The sequence below is a fragment of the Taudactylus pleione genome, unplaced genomic scaffold (genome assembly GCF_031769625.1).
Source record: "Taudactylus pleione unplaced genomic scaffold, aTauple2 ptg000006l, whole genome shotgun sequence".
NCBI classification, from domain to species: Eukaryota; Metazoa; Chordata; class Amphibia; order Anura; family Myobatrachidae; genus Taudactylus; species Taudactylus pleione.
In genome coordinates, this window is record NW_028284409.1 from 24,897,190 (window position 1) to 24,917,120 (window position 19,931).

Genomic DNA, 19,931 nt, shown 5'->3' on the forward strand with positions numbered 1-19,931 from the left:
GTCATAGTGCCCCCATTAGCAGTGCCCCATTAGCATGCCCCCCAGTAGCAGTGTCCCCAGTAGCAGGCCCCCAGTAGTAGTGTAGTGCCCCCATTAGCATGCCCCCACTAGTAGTATGCCCCCCAGTAGTAGTGCCCCCATTAGCAGATCCCCAGCAGTAGTGCCCCCATTAGCAGGCCCCCAGTAGTAGTGCCCCCAGTAGTAGTATGCCCCACAGTAGCAGGGCCCCCATTAGCATGCCCCCCAGTAGCAGTGCCCCCAGTAGTATGCCCCTCAGTAGTATGCCCTCAGTAGTATGCCCCCAGTAGCAGTGCCCCCAGTAGCAGTGCCCCCAGTAGTAGTGTAGTGCCCCTATTATCATGCCCCCAGTAGTAGTGCCCCCATTAGCAGGCCCCCAGTAGTATGCCCCCAGTAGTAGTATGCCCCCCAGTAGTAGTGCCCCCATTAGCAGGTCCCCAGTAGTAGTGCCCCCATTAGCAGGCCCCCTGTAGTAATGCCCCCAGTAGTAGTATGCCCCACAGTAGCAGTGCCCCCATTAGCATGCCCCCAGTAGTAGTATGCCCCCCAGTAGCAGTGCCCCCATTAGCATGCCCCCAGTAGTATACCCCCCAGTAGTATGCCCCCTAGTAGCAGGCCCCCAGTAGTAGTGTAGTGCCCCCATTAGCATGCCCCCAGTAGTAGTATGCCCCCAGTAGCAGTGCCCTCATTAGCATGCCCCCAGTAGTATGCCCCCCAGTAGTATGCCCCCCAGTAGCAGTGCCCCCAGTAGCAGGCCCCCAGTAGTAGTGTAGTGCCCCCATTAGCATGCCCCCAGTAGTAGTATGCCCCCCAGTAGTATGCCCCCAGTAGCAAGCCCCCAGTAGTAGTGCCCCCAGTAGTAGTATGCCCCAAAGTAGCAGTGTCCCCAGTAGTAGTGCCCCCATTAGCAGGCTCCCAGTAGTAGTGCAACCATTAGCAGCCCCCCAGTAGCAGTGCACCCATTAGCAGCCCCCCAGTAGCAGTGCCCCCATTAGCAGGCCCCCAGTATTGCCCCTTACAAACACACAAATAAAAAAATAAAAAAAAAAACTTACCTGAATCCCCGCTCCTGCCACCATCCACTCTGCTCTGCTCTATTACACGCGAGGAGGGAGCCGGAAGACGGAGCTCATGAGTGAGCTCCAACCGGCTCCCTCTGTGCAGCAGCCAATGAGAGTCTGCCTGATTCTCATTGGCTGCTATTACAAACACACAGCTGCCGCAGGGAACACCCGAACTGGGTTCGGGTGGACTCGGATCCCCTATGTTCGGAGCGGTTCGGATTCCACAGTATCCGAACCGCTCATCTCTACTTAATAGTTCCGCATAATTATAAGTTTCAATATTTGTGAAATTGATACCTCCATTACTTTTAGGTTGGTTTACTTTTCTCAAGGCAATGCGACTTCGACCCCCTTTCCAAATAAACCTTCTAAACAAAGCATTGATCCGTTGTATGTCTTTTTTGGTTAAGATCAACGGAAGGGATTGGAGTGGATATAGCAACCTCGATATTGCTACCATTTTTAATAAGTTGGTCCTCCCCAGAAAAGAAGGTGGTAACTGGTCCCATTCTTTGATATTAGTAGTCAATACTTGTATAGCTCTGTTAACATTTAAACTGTATAGGTTAGCATGATTGCGATGTAAAGTTATTCCTAGATATGGAATATGAGTTTTGACCCATTGGAATGAAAATCTATTTGTCCGAAGGGGACGTATTCTCCTATCATATAATAGCATTGATTTGTCCATATTAATACTGAAGCCCGAGATGGAGCCAAATAACTCAATTTTGTAAAGAACCTGTGAAAGTGTGTGTTCAGGGTCATTAATATATAAAAGAATGTCATCAGCAAAAGCTGATATTTTGATTTCCCTGCAACCAACATTGATACCTTTAAAAGTTTCCCAGTGTTGAAGTGTTCTCAACAAAGGGTCTAAGGCCAAATTAAATAAGAGAGGAGACAACAGGCACCCCTGATGGGTCCCTTTCTCCAAAATAAAACGAGGACCTAATGTTCCATTAATTAATAAGGACGTGAAAGGATCCTTATATAAATATTTGATTAGATTGATAAAGGCCGGGTCAAATCCACGTAGTTCTAGGACCTTGAATAAGTGTGACCATAACACCATATGGAATGCCTTATTAGCATCCAGGCTTAAAAGCATATTTCGTTCTGTAGGGGGCACCAGTTTTTCTTAATGTACCCCCTTTGCTGCCGAATGTGTTTTTTTTGCAGAATTACTAAGTATTGTCCCTGGCTCCTAACTGTACCGAGCAAGGTACACACTGGAGCGCTATCAGCCCGATATGTCAGCTGATTCGGAACAACAGATCATCCAGTGTGTTCGGCTGATCTGCAAGCTCCTGTGGTTGTTAGTGATATCTTCTGGTCAGCCATTCTGCACAGCCAGCCAGACAATATCACATATGGTTCCATGCAAGTTAATGAAGGACAGAACAAGGGATAATTCTGTCCTTCATTACATCGTTCTGATGTGTATCGCGGATATATGTCAGCCAGTCAGCAGCCATATCATCCGGGTGCACAGCACTCCAGTGTACACACTTCTGTCTCTCACCCACATATTTGTTACTGCCCCTTCGATGCACAATTCTGGATGCTGATCCACCCTCTTCACTTCTCTAGGAACTAAGGGCCTGATTCCGATCCTGTATCGAGTCCAGCTGGAGCCATTGCCCCTCGTCAACACTAAATACATTTTGGCCAATCCACAACATAACTTACTCAGCATCACGTGTTGGGAATAACTGTGCTGCAAATTTGGCTTTTTAAATCTCTAAAGTCTCACAGTGATTCAGGTCACCTGGTTTTCCTGGAACCTTCACAGGTCTCTGCCAGACCTACAGCACAAGAAGCATTGGAATAGCAGTGTGGGTAATCCTGTTTGGCGAATACATAAAATGTTATAAAATTTCAATATATACATATAAGTACATAAACATTGGCATAACAGCAATATTAGCACACATACAAAATCTGTGATAAGGGGGTATCCAGCAGGCTAACCCTTTATTCTCAACCCTGATATCCCTGACCTAACCACAAGCATTTCTGGGTGCTATAGTCCTATTTTTGTGTCTGTATAAGATGAAAGTTATGCAAGATTCTATATAAAATAATGTAGTAACATTGCTATTTATTCTTCCACCATAGAGTCATAGTAAACATATCAGTGGAGACCTATTCCATCTACAATATGCAATTTACATTTTCTGTGTGTGTATGTCTAAAACTAATAGCATGTCCATCAGCCATTGTGTAAGTTTTAATGCAGCTCTTGTAGCCAATTGTGTCACTGTTTTTGACATCATTTATAGGTCTGTGTTACTTTGTTCCCTACTTCATTTATTATTCATGGCAAACAGAAAGTAGAGTCACTACTCAATGACAGAAAAGATTAGGTGAACTGTAACAGAGTGTTTTGTCCAAGTTTCCTGATCCTGTTCCACGCTTGGCGCTTTGTAACCTAACTAATCAAAGAACTCAGCCGATATGTATCTGAAGATATCGTAAACTCAAAAGTATAATGTATTCTTTTATATTCAACTAAATTAATAAAAAATACTATTTGCTTTTATATTATTCACTTTTTCTGTTTTATTTTAAGCAGGCCACCTGCCTGTAGTCATTTCTTGTCTGGTTTTGTCGTTGCTGCATACTGTTGAGTGATTAAGAGCAGTACGCAATGTGTGCTGGGCATGAAGAATAGAAGGTACATGCAACATGTGTAGATTGAGAAAGTCTGGTGCTTGACATAACCCAGTGGAACATGTGAGGTCTATTTATTTAATATTTAATGGTTTTACTAGGGCAAAAATCACTACATATATTTATTGAGAAAAACACTTATTTTTCTCAAATATAAACGCCGCAGCCTTCCCCGTGACAGTTGTTGCTTTATTATACAGATTCACAGAAATGGCTTTTGTCTGCTGCTGCCCGGCTACCAGCCATGATCTGTTCAGACAAAGAAGTAGAACATCCTATATTTTCCAAGGGGGTTGGATACGATTGTTTGACAGTCATGCTAGCAACTGCATATTAAAGCGGGCAGCAGTATGTCTGAGCTTGTAAAGCATTACAATAGAGTGGCGATAACGGTGTTGGCATTTCAGTGTCCTCATAGAGATTGTTGATATCATGGCTGTCAACATACAGTACTCTAAATTGTAAAGGAAGGGCAAAATATTCATACCCGAGCACAGGTGGATAGAGGATGGTAAATACAGTAGGTGAGTAGCAAGAAATGTAATCTTAAACCCACTATTACAGATCAATATTGTATCCTCAGATACCACTATCTCATGTGGGCGTGCCCCCCTCCCCTGAGAGTATAAATACTATAATCACAAGGGGGACGGGGGGGAAAGAGAAGAAAAGAACTCTCATCTTTTTGGGGCACACAAAATCTAACTTTTATTAAATTCTGTTTAAAAATAATAAGTCAATACTAAGACAAACAACATGAAAATAGACAGATATAAAAATTTATAGGCGCTAATACAGCAAATATTGATAAAGTATTCAGGTCTCAATACTTAATAATTAAAGCAGCAGTCTTTACAGTCTATATACACAGGAAATAATTTTATATAAGGCATCCATAGTATGGGAAAAATTATACGTCAATTTGTGAATAATTTGTATATCACTAAACAAACTAGTACTTGATGCTAGTGTATATTGTACCAGCATCCACTGCAGCCAGCATAGAATAAAATAAACACATTATCTGTGGAAATAAAAGCAGATAAACCAGTACTATGTGTTTTCATTAAGTGATCTATAATCATCTGCTGATTTCCACAGATGTTCATATACCATAAATAGAGTAATTAATTATCACACTCCAGTGTATGCAATATGCACTACCTGACATTTCCCTGCATTACACAAGCATCTGATTTTTAAACGGGATTCCCGGATGCAGTGTCCGGTGACCACTCCAGGTATCATTCACAGGTGGGTGTTTTTTGGTCAGGACGAGTAGGGGAGAGTACCTTGCAATGCACTGTTGCATCAGGGTCTCCCCGCTATCCCTGGAACACAACACCCCACCTTCCTTCTCATGTCTAATAAAGCGGATTCAGTATGATTTACCGCCAGCCGCATGGCCGGCGGTTCAAATCCCGACAGCGTCTGCCCAACACAGGAGGAAATCTCGATCGTCAAGAGAGGTAAGTATAACTAATCTAATTCCCCCCCGACCCTCCTTTAGGGTGCCTAACCCTAACCTCCCCCCCAGTGCCTAACCCTAATCCCCCCTCTAAGTGCCTAAACCTAACCCCCCCTTCCCCACCGCCTAAACCTAAGTTCTCCGCGGGGGTGCCTAACCCTAACCTCCCCCCGAGGGTGCCTAACCCTAACCCCCCTTCCCCTAGCCTAACCCCCCGGGGGGTGTCTAGCCCTAAGTCGCCACCCGGGAACCCTAAACCTAACCCTCCCCCCCGCGGCTGATCGGGATGCTGGGCGCCGGGATTAAGCAGTCGGGAAGCCGGCGGTCAGCATTGCGTCCGCCGGCTTCCCGACTGCTCCCCAATAAAGCATGTACCGCTCACTCTCCACCAATACTATATTTAGCAAATGGAGAGCAGCAGCATACATTGCTGATTTAAGTTAGGCATTTTTATCTATTTTCGTATCTTTCTTTACTTTATTTCTTTACTATTGTAATTTACTGGGACACTCTCATTGAGTCGATGGCCTGGGAGGGCTCTGCGCTGTATTAACAGAGCCCACTGACACTCATTCACATCCTAACTGCCATGACACAGGTGGTGTTTGAAAAATGACAGAAGCTGATTGGCTGGTACTTTATCTCTCTCCACTTTATCTCATACTTGCCTACCCTCCCGAAAATCGGGTGCCGCTCCCAACCCCTCAGAAAGGCAGGCAAGCCTCCCAGCCCCAGCAAGCCAGCTGTATAAACCCCGGCAGCGGGGGGCGGTAATGCGATTTGCGCTGAATCGCATAATCGTAGCCCTGCCCCCTGCCATTAATCTCGAAATTGTGAAGAGGGGACGGGGCCATGATGTCGCGATCGCGCTGTCACGCCCTATGCCCCGGCCCCAATGATGCGTTATGCTCCAGGTTAATCTCCCTTTTCACCGCGATACGCCCTGCGTGTGGTTGCCCGACAGCTCCCTCCCGGAAGGAGGGAGCCAAATGTTGGCAACCCTGCTTTATCTGTTTCCAAGGCTTAGTAAATAGACTCCTAAATACCTCTGATTGTAAGGTGTGGAGTGTTATTCAAATCTTGAAACTGAAAACTGCCGGAACTTAGAGTCAATTAAAGCTGGTATGTGGTGATGTGAGCAAGTGGTGAGAAATATTCAATAATAAACTAACAAATGTGCATGTTGGAAATCTCCCAGGATGCCCATCACATGTCACAGTTTTGAATGGGGAGTTTTAATCACCTTATAGTATGGACCTTGCTCCAAGCGATTTTCATCTTTTCACTAAGGTCAAAGAGTTCCTGGACTGAAAACATTTTGGAAGTGATGATGGATTGAAGTTTGAAGCCAATAACAACAAAAAAGTAACAAAAATGTGTTTTCTTATTCCAATTAGCCTACCAGTATGTTTTTGGATTGTGTGAGGAAACCGCAACGGCCAGAGGAATCTCATGCAAACACAGAGAGAACATACAAATTCCAGATAGTTAGGGCTTTGGTGAGAATTTAACCCAAGATCTCAGGGCTCGATTCAAACCCGTTCGCTAGGCTGTGCTCGCATGCAGCCGTAAGGAAAGAACATATGCAAATTATGCGATCGCACGCTAAGACATTAGGACGCCTTCTATGTCTTAACGTGCGATCATCGGGAGAAGTTAGACACCCACCAGCCTGGAGTAAAGACACCCACTTTCAGTCATCTCCAGGAAGTGTAGGAAAACATTGGTACCATCGGGAGACATCGAACCAGCATGCAGTGCTAGAGGTAGACCCTAGGCTACCGCAAGCACTGCGATCACCGTTGCCTGTATTTCACTCATATGACGTGTATGCTGATGCTGTGAGTTAATTATGTATACCCTAAAGTTGGTGTGAAAACGCCCAGCCACGCCTGTGCTAGAGCAAGCACACCCCCTTTACAGAGACCTGCCCCAGTCACCCCCCACACACGCCCTCATCCTGTCACTCAAACTAGTACTCTGGTAGTATGTAGAGAGCGACCGTCTCCTGATCGCAATGACTAGTTCACACATGCGCACTGCAGCTTATACGCATGCGCAGTTTGTAACAATCAGCCGGCTGCGTGCGAGCACAGCCTAGTGAACGGGTCTGAATCGAGCCCTCAGCGCTTTGAGACAGTAATGCTAACCCCTACTCTAACCTGCTGCCCATCATTTAGTTGTATGGAATAAATTTAATAGACTATGAGCTGCAGGCAGCAGTGAGATTTCAGCGATTTAGTCTCTATATTTAAAGCAGCAACCTAGTTTTGCCTTTTCAATTATTGCTGCTTTAAACCTAGAAGCTAAATCACCAAAATCTCATGGAGCCTGCAACTCAGAGGCTATTGCATTTTCCCCTATATTTTTTTTAATAACCTCAATTCATACTGACTACAGTAGATGAGTGCACACTGTGGGTCTGATTCAGAGTTCTACGCACTGCCAACAGTTTCGGATTTGTGCAATTATCGGTAAACTGCGCATGTGTCAAGGTACATTACCAAAGTCACTCGCAGCAACGTTTTACTCGCAGTGTGGTTGACAGTCACGGTGTGTTTTAGAGGAGGTAACATGGAGTAGCAGCAAACAAAGCAGGAATATCGCAACCATTTTAGGGACGTGTCACATCCTGTCTCTCCCGATCCCTTAGGAAAGAACAATGGCCCTGCTTACCCAGCTGCTGCGGCCATTCTGAGCGAATATATGGTTACTCAGGGGGCCAATAATCGAAGGATCTGCAACTGATGCTGCGTCTTTGGGCTTGATACGGAATTGTACGCTATGGGCCGTATTTAATTAGCGACTTTTCACGTATGCGAAGAGTCAATGCAATGTAATAGGCGAATAAGATTCGCCTATGAATAGTAGGCGGAAAAAAAGTGCAGAATTGCGGTTTTGGGGTGCTAAGGTGCGGAAACCACTCAAAAAATGCTATCAAAAAAGCCTATAATACACCCCCAAAAAATGCCATTGAAAAAGGGGGTGAAATAGTACAAAGTGGGGGTACACACATAAAAAGAAGTGAAATAGACTTTGGGGGGGTCTGCAAGTAGGGGTGAGGTGTCATTTTGATTGCAGGTGCTTGCATTCGGTGGGTTATTTTTAACTTCACTTTAGAGACTTTAAGATATGCTAGCACCCAAATTTGACAGGACTACTTATTTTAACAAAAAAAAACTGCATTATGCCATTCTTCACCACTTGTGCAAAGATGCTAATTAGAAGCTATTGAAACAACTTAAGAACCCCAAACAGCTTTATTAGCCCTAGTTGGGGACATCTACATTGATCCCCAATGTTAGTGCACCTTTTTGGGGGATTCAGGCCAATTTCCCCATCTCTGACAGCACTTTCCGCCTGTTCCATCATCGCAGCTTGCCGTTTTTGCGTCCTTTCGAATTGAATAGGGCGAATAGCGGGGGTGTGCCCAATAAGTTTCCGCGTCCAAAACATGCAAAGTAGGCTGAAACTAGATTTGAGCCAGCCCCCGTTAAGTGTTCAGCCAGCCCCCCTTATGTGTGTGTCCAGCAAGGCCCCCTTATGTGTGTGTCCAGCACGGCCCCCTTGTTGGTCCAGCCAGCCCCACTTCTCTGTGCATCCAGCCAGCCCCCCTTATGTGTCCAGCTAGACCCCTTGTGTGTCCAGCCAGCCCCCCTTATGTGTGTGTCCAGCAAGTCCCCCTTATGTGTGTGTCCTGCCAGCTAGTGCCCGCTGGCTCAATCTTATCTACTGGAGCCAGCAGCACACATTTCTGCTAAGTGTCCGGGCCCGGGACTCCAGTTCCGACAGTCACCCCCTGATGGCGGCCCTGCTCCAGCGTCTCAGTTACCACGCTCATTCTACGGGACCACTTACTCAGGACTGCAACAATCGAATGATCTGCGACCAATGCTATGACACTGCAACATTTTCCGCAGATACTTTGATTTGCAAGCCAGAGGTGGGCGTCTCAATACATCTCCTGGTGGCTGCGAATTAGCATATTTTCAAACATAGCAGCCACGTACAGGATCGCAGCTGCAACGGTATTAGCATAACTCTGAATCGGGCCCTGTATCTATTGCCTGTACTCAGACATTATTCTGTATACTTGGGGCACAATTAAATTTTTTTAGCGTGCCCGATCTCCCGTCTAAAGTGACGGGAGATCACGGGGCGCTGTTCAATTGATGTCAATCTTCGAGTCAAAAACAGCTACACAAGACCAAAATGTTTGGCGTGATTGTGAAAAGTGCTGTTTGGGTGCCCTAATGAGTCACTTTTCTCACATTTCAGCTTATCACCCCCGGTAACTGTTTGCGCCCAACAGAAGCAACAATTGAATAGCTCCATCGGGCGCGAGGAGGGGCCAAATCTATTAAATTGTGCCCGTAAGCTGGCTATTATTATTATTATTATCCTTTATTTATATGGCGCCACAAGGGTTCCGCAGCGCCTTACAAAGTACAGAAACAAATGAGCACACAAGACAACAGCTATTAACAGTACAGACAATGCAGGACAAGTAGATTTATAAACAATGCTGCATAACACCTAAATAAGCAGCAGGGTGTCAGTAAGCAGTTTTAGGCACCATTGTAAATGAAAGTAAAAGTAAGGCAAGAAGAAGCACTTGAGGAAAGAGGGTCCTGCTCATGAGAGCTTACATTCTGAGGGGAGGGTCAGACAAACAGGGGTGACACAGATGGGCTAGATAGTGAGGAAGGAGCATAGAGTAGTGGGTTAGGATGAGCGCTGGATAGCATTGAGGAAGAAATGGGTCTTGAGGGCCCAGTTGAAGATTAAAAGCCAGGAAGCCAAGTGATGGAGGAATTTTGCAGGAGCAGTGGTGTCAGAGGGGTAAATCCAGGGTTTGGTGATGGCAAGGAGAATCAAGGCATTGCAGATGAAGTGCTCATGAACAGGGACCAGTTTATTATAGACAAAACTGGCTTTCCAGTGGGAACAGGAGAGAGGGACGGAGTTAAGAGGCAAGAGGAGAATAGGATTATTAGGGTTGATGTAGTGTGGAGGTGATATTGATCTAGAGAAGGGGGATTAGGAGTGTGGGGTTATGTGGCTGGCTTCTGAATGAGGAAGGGTGACAGCAGGTGATGGGTAAGGTGGAGGTTTAGTGTGGTGTGGGGGGGGGAGAAGGATAGGTATCAGTAGTAGTGATGTGTGTGAGATGAGGGAGCAGTACAGGTCAAAGGTCAAAATCAGATAAAAGGAAGAACAGTGCTGGAAGATGTAAAGGCACAACTATAAAAGTATATTATAAACAAAAAAGGAGTATAGAGCTGTTAAAGTAGCAAGACTTGAGAATTAGTCTAAAGTATGAATATATATATATGATATATAAATACGTGTGAAACAATGGTAGGTACTACAGTGGTATAAAGATAAATTGACAGTGGTATTGGAATGATTTAAACAAAGTAGAGAGGAGAAGCAAACATACAAGTATTAAATGTTCAGTAAGCAGGTAGTTGCTTGCAATGCTGAAGCAGGGTGTTGGCAAAAGGTGTGTCCAGGTTATAATGGAAGCTGGTTGCTGAGTAGCAGGGTTTCCAGAAGCTCAGAAGATCCTTTGCTTTTTTTCCCAAGTTTTAGAGAGTTCTTTTAAAATGTCGTCCTCCTGTCTTCCTCCTGCTTAACTCCTAACTAACTCTTTAAGTTATGCTGTACATGTAGACCCACTTTGAAATAAAACCTAGCAGCCTTGTACAAGCCTAAAGCCTTGTGACCTACTGATTATATAGTTAAGCATAACATGTGTAGTCACTGATTACACCCACCCTCAATACCCTCACCCACACCAGATACAAGTCATAAAATTCTAATACAAACAAGCAGAGCCAAAACAGCATCCCATGAAGCTAGGAGATAAGATCTGACTATATAATTAAATTTAAAGTTACTCTGGAGTTTACAGATATTAATTAAAGACAGTATATCTAACAAATCAGAGAATTCCAGACAGCATTGGTTTTTCTATAATAGATGCTTGGTGCAAATATATGATTACCCAGCAAATCAGAGAATTCCAGACAGCATTGGTGTTTCTATAATAGATGCCTGGCTACACACTAGACCAACTTACATCCAACCAACCAACTTGTTGATAGGGATGTGCAGGCTCGGATAGGTTCGAGTTTGCACGTGGAGTTCGGATTTTTCCCTCTAAAAAAACGGAACTCAGAAAGAGGCAAAACGTCATCTTACATGGACGAACATCATCATTCCTGGACAAAAGTCCAGGAATGATGATGTTCGTCCATGTAAGATGACGTTTTGCCTCTTTCTGAGTTCCGTTTTTTTGGAAGGAAAAATCCGAACTCCACGTGCAAACTCGAACCTATCCGAGCCTGCACATCCCTACTTGTTGATTGGTTGGAATGAAAATCTGGTAATGTATGGGAGTAAATGATGATCAGCAATTTGCTCCTAAATGCCAGAAAACAGATGAAAATGGTCATTCAGACAAGTTTGTTGAATGTTTGATCTAAACAATTTGTTCAAACAACAGTTTTGGTCCATTTTCCAGCGTTTGGGAGCAAATTGCTGATTGTATTCCTTACCAGATTTCATTCCAACCAATCAACTAGTTGGCTGGTTGGACAGATAATCTTTAGATGTGTGGCCAGTTTTAGAGTGCATTCATTTATTATTATAGCCAAATGTTAAAAGTTAAACATATAAAAGAAGATACATTTAGTTACGTTATAGAAGTTGAATGACATTGAAGCACATATTCCAGTTTGTGGTCTATCCATCATTTTGAGTTTGCATCCATGCAGACACATTGCAGAACCATTTGCAGGATCCGCATCTGGGATATGCATGTCAGCAAATATAAAGTGTCACGTAAAGGCCCCCATACATCAGAGATTGATTGCAGCAATCGTGCAATCTGCAATCGATTGTGTATAAAAATCTTTCCCTTTTTCAATCGATTGCAGATTGCAGAATTGCCATAATCGATTGAAAAAGGGAAAGATTTTTATACACAATCGATTGCAAATTGCACGATTGCTGCAATCAATCTCTGATGTATGGGGGCCTTTATTTCCTTTTGGAGCACTCCTTTAATTAACGTTTCTCTTATTCTTCTATAGCACTGCTCATTAGAGTCTCATTTACGTTTAGATAATTTATTAGTATGAGAGTATCAGAGCTGCCTTAATAGCTCGTGTCACATTTGTACATTTTAATGTCATAATAACATTGACTTATGTGCACATTCAAGTGCATTTTGCTGGGAAGGTGATACAAAGGTGAACCACTGAAAGTAAAGGATGGCCCTTACATTCTGATAGTTATGTTTTGTTTTCTCCTGGTTAAAGAATCCAGCTCCATTCTGAAACATTGCTCAGGTGTTATGCTATGACTACAGTAATGTTTTGCAAGGAACCAGTGCACTGCTTATCAGTTCCGATCACAATAGAGAGTTCATGCTCTCACGGACACTGCGATGCATACACATGTGCAAAATGCAACAATCGGGTGATTGCGTGCGTATAAGCAACTGTGATCCTTGCTGAATCAGGCCCTGAGTGTGCATGTGTATGTGTGTGTGTATCAAGAAGGAAGTATGATACTCCAGAGAAGAAGATAGTATGCATAAATATGAGTATAGAATTAGAGGGTTTAAGTGCTGCGCACAACCTATATCTATTTGACAACTGGGAGGGCTAAAGATATAATAAATGTATATGTAGCCAAAAGTTCTACCCAACCTTTCTGATACTCATACACAATGTGTAGATTAATTAGGAAGTGATGCTAGACACAATAAATATAGATATGATGTTTTACTTAAACTCTGAAAATACATGGAATATTGTGCAACAATATATATAAAAATATCAATAGCAACTGTGAAACAGCACAATATGGTAGGTGCACAATCCACCGTGTACCTGACTGTACACCCTGTGGGGGTCTGTGCAGTCCCAATATGAGAGATCACCAGTTGATCTTATGATACAGTAGGAATTAAAGGGGTTAATCCCATGTGCCAACCTGATACCTGTAACACACCTCTGAGTATATAGATGTATAAGCGTCTATGGAATATGCTATTCTCAATATTCTCAATAGGAGATACCTCAATAGAGCGTCCAAACGTCCTGTGTGTTGATGGTGTGCGTTGCCCGGTGTGATGCTGTGATGGTGCGGCGGTGGCTGGCTTCGGCTGGCAGCGGGGATCACTCTGTGCTGCGGTGCTCTGGACAATGCAAACACGGACACTATCCCTGTGCTCTCAGCTCTCTGCCTCTCTGAGAGCACATCCGGGTAAGTATCCTCTGTTGAGAGGAGTGTCCGCGGCCCCCGACTCTCCAGAGCTAGGACCGCTGTTCACCTCCTCTCACTGCCTGCCAGCACAGTCAGACACGCGCACGGACCTAACTCTGGAAACAGGGATAGTGTCCGTGTTTGCATTGTCCAGAGCACCGCAGCACAGAGTGATCCCCGCTGCCAGCCGAAGCCAGCCACCGCCGCACCATCACAGCATCACCCCGGGTAACGCACACCATCAACACACAATACGTTTGGATGCTCTATTGAGGTATCTCCTATTGAGAATAGCGGGACGCCGCTGTTTCTCATCCTCATATTCCATAGACGCTTATACATCTATATACTCAGAGGTGTGTTACAGGTATCAGGTTGGCACATGGGATTAACCCCTTCAATTCCTACTGTATCATAAGATCAACTGGTGATCTCTCATATTGGGACTGCACAGACCACCACAGGGTGTACAGTCAGGTACACGGTGGATTGTGCACCTACCATATTGTGCTGTTTCACAGTTGCTATTTATAGTTTTATATATATTGTTGCACAATATTCCATGTATTTTCAGAGTTTAAGTAAAACATCATATCTTTATTTAATGTGTCTAGCATCACTTAATTAATCTAATCTACACATTGTGTATGAGTACCATAAAGGTTGGGTAGAACTTTTGGCTACATATACATTTATTATATCTTTAGCCCTCCCAGTTGTCAAATAGATATAGGTTGTGCGCAGCACTTAAACCCTCTAATTCTATACCTACAACGGATGAAGTCAGACATCCATAAGTGCAGCAGCACACCAATTAGTAGCCCTTACCATTTACACTGAGTGCGCAGGTCCACTGCAAAACTATTATAAATATGAGTATATTTAGCAAAAGTAGCAATCCAGCTGTATTCTATATATTTATGGAGTATATTCACTTGATTAGGAACACCTGTACACATATCTACTATATAAAAGTGAAAATTTGTCCTTCTGTCTTTCTATACAAATCCACAGTTTACAACCACGATCGTGAAATTTTACATACGAGTGTATTAAAACACGGCGGAGGCAACTAAAAAAGTTTAATTCATGAAAATACAAATTTTTTGCATAGCATTCGCCCTCTACAGCTCAGGTACGGAATTACAAAAAGATTTAGCTTATCTACTATTTTTTCTTTTCTATCTTCTCTACTAAATCAAAATTAATTACTGTTACTTTTTAATTAATTAAAAACCACAATTTTTGCATAGCATTCCCCTCTACAGGTCAGGTACGGAATTACAAAAGGATTTAGCTTATATACTATTTTTTCTTTTCTATCTTCTCTACTATATCAAAGTGAAAATTTGTCCTTATGTACTTCTGTCTTTCCATACAAATCCACAGTTTACAAGCGAAGATCGTGACATTTTACATACGAGCATATTAAAACACGGCGGAGGCAACTAAAAAATTTTTAATTTTTAATTAATTTAAAACCACTATTTTTGCTGGATGCTCATTGTGGGGCCTCACAGCATATGGGTAGGGGCCTCAGAGCAAGCATTTTGTGTTGTCATGTTTTGTCATGATTTTAAAGTTTATTATCGAAGAGAGCTTTAGCAGGCTTTGCCAGCATTTTCAGCTCTCTGACTATACCAAATTATGCAACAACATTTACTTCTTTCTTCCAACTGTTTCAAAATGATGACTTTGCAAGGACCCTACTGTACTGTGAGCTGGCAAAATATTACACATGGAATGCTCCTCCCAAAGTCTTTCTGTGCAGAAAGCAGGGAGTCGCTGTAGATGTTCATCCTGATATCAGAGCTACAGAAGCTCTTGGCCGTGTTTGCACTGTACATCCTACACATTTTGACAGCTTCTATCTCCAAAGTTTGCTTTACACCGTCACAGGTCCTACTTTCTTCGAAGACCTTAGGACTGTTGATGGGGAAGTTTGTCACACTTTTCATGAGGCCTGCCTAAGGAGAGGTTGGTTGGAGGATGATGTGTAAACAAACATTCTTAAATTTCCAGGCAACGCCGGGTGCTCCAGCTGGTGTTCAATAAAGCAGATATCTAATCAGACTCTCATGTAGCAGAAACCTAATGAATAAAAGGTATCAAACATGATCAAAAGGGAGACCTGTTGTTCAGACATAATTGGGAAGAAGTTAAGTAACTTTAGCCATGGAGGGTCAATGTTAATTACAGTATTTTTTTCTTTTACACTGCTGTGAAAAATGTGTTTTAATCCCACCTATTTTTGTGTTGGCCTCCCTACAGTTGATGTGGTACTAGCTACATGAGGCCACTTTCAGAATTGTTTCCAGGGCACTTCAAATTCCCAATGTGCCCCTGCCGCCATGATACAGTACGCTTACCCATAAAACTGGTAGCACTTGCCGTCAAATAGGCATGCAATGTTAATCAAAGAAGAAATATATTTGCATTGTGATGTTTCTTATATTGTGCTTTAACCCCTTACTTGGCGACGTCAGCAGTACTCCAGCTGACAAGGTTGCATCACATACGACTGTGCCACCCTGCACAGCTGCAGAACAGATCTCCTCCGACTCCCTGGACCCCCCGGAAGTGATGCAACCGCTTACATAACTACTGGAATTGCCCCCCAGAATGCCGTGAGAACAGCACTCTTGGGGCAGGTGGTGAACTTAGTTCCCCTCCAAGCACGATAACTGCAAGTGCAGAGAACAGCTGCAGCAGGGGGGACTGATCATCAGTCCCCCTGACATGCTCCGCTGAGATCTGCATGTGGGGGTATATGCCAATAGTTGTGGGTAACCCCCGGGGGGGGGGGGGGAGAGATCTAGTATAAGTGGGGTTGGGATATGGATAAAATAAAGTATCATGAGGCTGGAGGGTATGTAAAATGATTTAAAAAAAAAACTGGTCACAGAGGAGGGGTGTGTGCAAAAAAACCCAGAAGATTTTTACAGGGGTATTGGGGGGGTCATGTTACTAGGATTTATGACCATTGCGGGATATATTGTCAATGGGGTGGTGGGAATTTATTTTATAATGGTGGCCTATGGACACAGGGGGATGGGGGAGTGCAAAACACCCCCTAGATTTAAAAATAAATATTAAAATATATTATTAAAACATTTTTTTAAACTTTATTCCTTAATAATTAAAAAAAACAATTTCTGAGTGGTTTTGTGAGAAATAAATCATCAGTGAAGTGGTTAATAAATAAACACATCACAATTCTCAACCAATGTTTTAGGTAGAATGATAGCAATTGCCATGTTTATAATTCTGAGTGATAGAGTCCCTAGGGTCCCTTGACAGAGAGCTGCAAGCTTAAATGTTTTGATCAAAATATGAACTAAACCCCCATGCTTTATTATTGTGAGTGCAGAGCCTCTATGATTTTTATTTAAACAATATGGTCACATACCACATGCACCCCACATATAGGAGTGGTGAGTGCAGTGAATCAATGCCTTTTCTTGTTTTGATTATTTTTTTAATGAATCTTTTGTGATCACATCTTTTCATTCACCCAAGTATTAGCTCCTTTAAACCAACTTGTGCCAGGAGTTTAATCACTGAAATGCTTGGTGAATGTCTTATCTTAAAAATCCTGTGTGCAGGTAGAATGACCAGTAAATAATATTAGCCGAGCTCTCACTAGGGTCTATTTTCAAGGGTATATTTATAAGGCAACACTTTGCAGTAGATACATCTTGTATTACTTTATGCTTCTGATGAAGTTGTTGGAAACAGGGAAACGCGTTAAGCGGACTTCAAGTATGGACCCCGGACCTTATTGTCCTTTATGGTCATCCCATACCCATCACTTGCCATTGGGTACAGAAACAGACCAACATTGGATGATTATGCAATACCTTACTTAGCCAGTCCAATTCCAGTTCCATCTTACAAACAGCAGCATATAGGAGTTGCCCAGGAGGGACTGCACAGAGCTGCAGGCATTAAAAAAACAACCCCTAATTATGAACTTCCAAGTGACTCAGACATGTACAATCTTTTTGGCTGTGGCCTTACATTTATTAGTTATATTGATAAGTCTATATTATTGATATGCAATTGCGTTATATACTTTTTATAATTCATGTGAATAAATGTTCTGACTTTTAGATATACCCTATCGGACCGGGATTTAGATACACATATCCAGTCCGGCTGTGTTTCAACAAGGTGGCCCACTCTGTCCAAAAACGCTGTCACTGCATTCCTGAGGGTCATGGGTGCAGCCCTGTTGGTTCTGATGAGCTAAGAGCAAGTATCCAGTTACTACCTACCTGCTGCGCACACATGACTGCCGCCTCCTATTTATAGATGCACCTGCCACTAGCCAGGGCTGAAACTAGGATTTTTGTCAACCGGGCAACGCAGTAATTTGGCGACTCCCGCCATAACTATAGACTCTGTCTTTTTGGAAACCCCCCTGGTGTCGCTACCGCAGTCTGCCCCCCCCACCTTCCTGTATCACTGCAGCAGCCTATGCGCATGATGTCATGACATCACACGTGCAGTGCAGATAGGAAACATAAAACGTTATTGTGTCGGGTGATCGCGGGCCCCCTATGCCTGCACCCTGCTGATTAGTCCAGCGGCGCAGGTACGGATCGGACATCAGCTAAAGATAGGTTTGGGGAGCTCTGGCTGTCTCGGCATCCACTCTAATTTGGCGCCCGTCACTTGCCTCCCTAGCCCCCACTTAGTTGCAGCCCTGCACTAGCACACTGTCAGCACAACACTCCTCTGTGTGCTCACTCACCTGTATGTATCTCCTGAAGGCTGATCTTCTGCCTGAAACTGTGCTCCTGTCAGCTGGACTCCTGCAAGCTGCTGCTGCTGCTGACTCTGCTTCAGTTACCGTGCAGCATTCCACTGTTATATGTATCCAGTCTGCACCTCTCGGCCTGTGTTCAAGTTGCTGCTACTCCTCCGGTCCCAGTCTGGTTCAAGCTCTGGTTCCAGTTTGGATCAAGCTGCAGTTCTTCTTCACTTCCATTCCAGTTCACGCTCTGGTTTCTGGTTCCAGTATGGATCAAGTTACTGTTCTCCTCTGGTTCTAGGCCGGTTCAAGCTCCGGTTCCATTCCTGTTCAAGCTGCTGTTCATCTCTGGAGCTAAATGTAATAGCTTGCGATCTTCAGCTGCTGTTGGGATTTATGCGAGTCTCTCCGTATTTTTAAGTTGCAATCATTTTAAAGGCTAAACCAGCTCAGTTTACCCTTTAAAATGATTGCTGCTTTAAAAATACGGGAAAACTTGTATAAATCCCCGCAGCGACTGAAAATTGCACTAAGTATATTTTCTACCAATACTGCCAAATATGAAAGCCTCTATAATGGTGGTTGTCAATATATAAACCAAAAATCACTGAAAAGGGCCTACAGTATGAAATTCAGCTGCTCCAAGACAGTGCAAAGACACTGACACTCAGAGATACAGAGGATGCTCACTACATCGAAGACATGTGAAATGGAACATTGATCTCATCCTATTACATATAGTCTATTTAATTTATATTATATTTAAAACTCATTATATTGTAAAATGTTATTTCTTTTTCACAAATATACAGAATAATCTTTCATACAGTATAAGCTTTTCATTAGTAGTGGGGAGTGCAAAGCATTGGGTAGAGGATCATTTTAATACAGCGTACAATGGTATGTTAGGGCAGGATCTATGTACAGCTTATAAAATGCAACCTACACATTTTAGTGCACCAACTTCACCACTAGCATTTTAGATTACAACCAGCATTCTCAGCCAGCAGACTCTCCATGCCCAGAAGCAGATAACAGGAGATAAAGGTGGGGTCAGAAATTAAAGAAGAAAAGTAATCCAACAGTGATAGGGGATGGTCAATGTAGAATACCTGACTTGTCTCAAAAGCACTCCCTTAGCACTCACTAAGGGGGTTATGTCCTCCTTTCAGTATTTAACAAACAGCACTGTACCGCTTACGCCATCTCTAGATGGCGGCAGCGATACGAATCTAGCAATAGCCTTTCCAGCTTCAGAGAATCCTTCCGGGCATTGCCGATTCCCTGCCAGGTGCCAATGTTATGCACATGCGCAGACTGTCCATTACTCATGGACATGACACAAAAGCCAGTCAATGGCAATGATAGGCTGCCAGCAACAGAGTGGAGAATAGGCATAGATGTTCTGGAGTGCATTGACCATTAATATGTTTTACTGTTAATAATGTCAGGTTCCTTGTTTGCTTTGCTCTGTTTACTTGGTGCTTTCTCAGTATTGTAATTTTGGTTTTAGTGTGCAGATAAGTGAGCACATAGATTATAATGATTTGAATCTATTTGCCATTGTTTTATAAATGAAATACATTTGCAAAGCCCAAGTAACAGTTTTCTGACTTTACTAAACTATAGACTTCTTTATGCAAACAGATTTTACACCTTAATGTTGGAC